Consider the following 4,515-nt stretch of genomic DNA (forward strand, 5'->3'; position numbering starts at 1 on the left):
GAAGTATGGCCTCACTTAATTCGGTAGCTTCTTTGCCAATCCTCTGGTTGGTAGACCTGCCCTTTGGTGAGAGTGGTGTGTTAAGGTCTCCTAGTATTATCGTATTGGGATCTATTTTATTCTGTAAGTTTGAGAGCATTTGTTTAACATATCTGGGTGCACCAACATTTGGGGCATATAAGTTGATGATGGTTATATCCTCCTCTTGGATTGTTCCCTGTATTAATATGTAGTGTCCGTCCTTGTCTTTTTGTACTGATTTTAATGAAATGTTTATTTTTGTCAGATATCAGGACAGCTACACCTGCTTTCTTACTGGGGGCATTTGATTGGTAGATCCTTTTCCACCCCTTCACTCTGAGTTTGTATATTTGGCTGAGAGGTGGGACTCCTGAAGGCAACAGATGGATGGGTCTTGTTTTCTGATCCAGTCCTCAGTTTGTTTTCTTTTAATTGGCGAATTCAGCCCATTTATATTAAGAGAAAGTATAGAGAGATGCAATGTTGTCCCTACCATTCTGTTTTCCTAAGTTTTTCTTCTTTCCTTTCCTCTTGTGCTTGCTCAGTTAGACTTTGAGTAATGCCTGTTTGGGGCAGGTCCCAGCTCCCGGTTGCTTTCTTCAGGTTGTGTCCCCCCTCTTAGAATTCTTTGTAATGCCTGCTTAATGTTTATGTATTCATTTAGTTTTTTTTCGCTATTAAAAGTTTTCAGTTCTCCATCAAATGAGAATGCTAGCTTTGCTGGATAAATCAGTCTGGGTTGGCAGTTATTGGCTTTCAGGGCTCGTATGGTGCTTCCCCAGGCTTTTCTTGCATTCATTGTTTGTGTGGAGAGATCTGCAGTGATTCTAATTTTTTTACCGTTGTAGAATTGCTCCTTCTTCATTTTCATGCAGGATTGTTTCCTTATGATTCATATCTATCATTTTTACTATAATGTGTCTAGAAGTGTTTCTCCAGGGATCTTGCTTGTTGGGTGTTCTATACTCTTCTGTAATGTAGGTAAGATGCCCTTTTGTGAGGTGGGGAAATTTTTCATTGATTATCTTGTTGAATAGGTGTTGCATTCCCTTGCTCTGGAATTCCTCATCTTCGTCCACTCCGATTATATGAAGGTTAAGTTTCTTGGCATTATCTGCTGGCTCTTGAATTTCCTTTTGGTTTAATTTGAGTGATTTTTCCATATCTGTCACTTTTTGGTCCAGTTGGTGTATTCTGTCTTCTGTATCTGACACTCTACCTTCCATTTCATTCACTCTGTTGACCGTGGCTTCTATTGTGGTTTGCATGGAGGAAATAGATCCCTTTATGGATTCAATGTTGGTTCTCAGAGTACTGGTCTCAGTATGTATTACCTCTAATTTGGCGTTTATCTCACTTCTTACTGAGGTTTGTGCAGCTTCTATTTTTGCATCCAACTCTTGTTTGGTATCCTGTATCTCTTTTGATAGTTCATCCTTGTGCTCTTTCAATTTCTGATCAATTTCTCGCTTTATTTCTTGAGTCATTGCCTCCAGCACCCCTTGGATATAGCTTTTGTCTTCCATTCCTGCTTTGCTCCCACTGGGGCTCTCCCCTGCATGGCTGCTGGCTTTTGTGGTGAGCTTGCTGTCCTGGGTGGTGGTAAACCTTGTGATTTTTCTCTGTGATTTTCGCATGGGGGTTCAGGAGACTGCTCTGCAATTTTGTTTTGGTGTGTCTGTCTTTGCTTGGTTGCTGATTCTGTATTGGTAGAGAGTTTGTGCCTGATCTGGGTTCTGTTGGGAGCCTATTTCCAGCTGCTGTTCTGACCTACTTAGGATTCTTGGCTCTCTGCTGTAGATTGCTGGCAATTCCCGCCTTTGGAAGGGTTGAGCAGCCTAGACTGCTTGTGTTTGCTCCTACGGGTGCTCTTGGGAAGATCAGATGCTCTGGATGCACTCTCCCAAATACTGGAGTCTGCTATGGGCTCCTGATGTTTATTTGTTTGTTTGTTTGTTTTGGGCTAGTTGTGGGCTTGAACTCTAGGTTTGGGTGCTGTCCCTCAGCTCTTCAGCTCAAGGCTGGCACCCTACCATTTGAGCCACAGCACCACTTCTGACCCTTTTTGCTTTTGTGATGCTGAGGAATCAGATCCAGGGCCTTGTACATCCAAGACTATCACTCTACTGCTGAGCCGCCTTATCAGCCTGAGCTCCTGCTTACTATCAGGTGCTGGCAGCCTGTGTTGCCCAATTCCCAGCCTAAGGTATATGGGTGGAGTTTTGGTGGGGTTTGGGCTTCTCTTGTCCTGAGCCTCCAGGTCTTTTGTTGTCACAGGTGTGCTTCCCGGGGAGTGCTGTTTCCTGATTTTCTCCCCTCTGTTGACCCATATGCTCAGCTTTTGACTTCAGTTGGGAGGAGTTAGTTGTGTTGTTCAGGCACCGGATCCCCAGGCCTGGTTCAGGCCCCCGCCTGGAGCGTGCTCGTTAGACCTGTGCTGATGTGTATACCACCTAGGTTATGCAGCCTGGAGGACACAGTTCAATTTTCTTCTACTGTTGGTAGTCTTGACCCAGGGGCACTGTTCCTGGCTTGGGCATTTAAGCTCCCTTCCAGGGGCACTCTTGCTCTGGCCTGGCCAGCGGAGTGTGCTCCACAGGCTGGTGGAGTTCTCGAACAGTTCCCAGTTTTAGTGGGTCCTGTGGTCCGGGTGTTGGGGTAGGGAGTCTAGGTCAGCGTCTGGGGATTCCCTCCAGCTCTGGTCTCCCTTGAGGGATACACTGTCCCCTGTGGAATACTCACCCTGGAGCTGGTTGTTTCTGTGTGGTGTAGGTATTCAGTTGCTGTTGCAATCTGAGTTCAGTTGGGGTGGTTGTGGGCTGGGCTGGGCGGTGGTGGGTCTGTGTGATTCTTTTCTGTCTCTGCCTCCATCGAAGCTGTCGGGTCCACAGTGTCCATGCTCAGGCGCGGGTGATCTGCAGGCAGCCCCCTGTGCCTCTGGGACCTGGGCGGCCCCCGCCGGGTCGTTGCGATCGTGATCGGGAGGGTCTAGTGCCTCAGGTGGCTTTTGCGCGGGTGGTCTGCAGACAGGTCCCTTTGTTGCGCTGCCGGTGCCAGGCAGCTTTGGCCGGATGGAGCCTCTCTGCTCGGGTGGAGAGTGATGGGTGGGGGTGGGATCCTCATGGAGACTCCCGGCTGGTAGGTTTCTCTGTTTGTGGCTATCAGCTGTTCTGCAAACCGGTACCTCAGGCGGCTTCTGCGCGGGTGATCTGCAGGCGACCCCCTGTGTCTCTGGGGCTCCGGCAGCCCCTGCCGGGTCTGCTGGCCGTGGCTTGGCACACTGCCACTCGGCCAGTAAAGGTTGGGGGAGGGGTCTTCGCTCTTCTCTGTTCTGAAATTCTTCTTTTCTTCTCTTTCTTTTTTGTTATTTTCCATCTCTTGTTTTTCTCTGAGTGTTAGTCTTTTTGTTGTTGTCGTTCTCTTGGGGAGATTAAGTGTTGGAACTCAAACTCTCTTTTTGGTTCGGGAGAGCTGTGGCGTTTCCCTACTGCCCCATCACCATCTTGGTTCCCCCCCCCCAGCTCTTTTTGATCACTGCTAGCCCTCTACCAGTTGAGCCCCACCTCTCCTTCAACATTTTCTGTGTGGAATCGAACCCAGGGCTTCAGGCATGGTAGGCGACCACTATACCACTTAGCCACATGTTCCGCTAAGATTATTCTCCCCCCCCTCCCAAACCCATATGGCCATTCCTCAGATAAATAGGAAGTAGGGGCTAGGATGAATATGAAGCACAAGTCTGGTTCACAACAAAATACTCCCCCGCCCCCTCTTCCCACACCCTTAGTTGAAGTTTCTCTTCTAACATTGAGGGATGAGAAAGGGAGAGGGGAGTCCTGAGAGAGTACCAACAACAGTGGCCCCCTGAGTCCTACATCCTCTCCCACACATGGTCCTCCAGATTCTGATCTTACCTGACTCAATGTGGAGTCTACACTGTCTCCCCACCACTGCAAGGCTCAGGATGAACTAAATGTCAGCCCTGGCCTCAGCCCACACCCAGGGTGGAAGCTCCTAGTCCCAGACCCACTTCCACCTCTGACTGCTCTGAGTTAGACCAGACCCACCACTCACCACTATGTTGGCAGTGATGACCTCATGCATGGATTACAGGAAGACGGTCTATGGCAAAGAGCAGAAGCAGCAGGGTGAGAAGGGCAGAAGGAGGTGGGGTAATTGCTGTGGGACCTTCCTTGGAGCCCTCCCATGTAGCCAGAGCCATGCTGACCCAAAGCATGGACAAGGCCAAGGGGTGAGACGAGATGAAGGAGCACGGGACTAAAGCAGGTACTGTTTTGTCTTGGAGCACTTGAAAATTCCAATTATATTTGGCCCATGCCAATCCCAAAGCCAACATGCAATGCCTCTCCTTGTTGTTGTTGGCCATGAGCGCTGTCCCTGAGCTCTTTTTCTCAAGGCTGGCACTCTACCACTTGAGCCACAGTGCCACTTTTGTTTACTGATGGTTCATCAAGGATAAGAGTCTCATACATT

This window comes from Dipodomys spectabilis, unplaced genomic scaffold, assembly GCF_019054845.1.
Source record: "Dipodomys spectabilis isolate Male_0828 unplaced genomic scaffold, ASM1905484v1 ptg000122l, whole genome shotgun sequence".
Classification (NCBI taxonomy): domain Eukaryota; kingdom Metazoa; phylum Chordata; class Mammalia; order Rodentia; family Heteromyidae; genus Dipodomys; species Dipodomys spectabilis.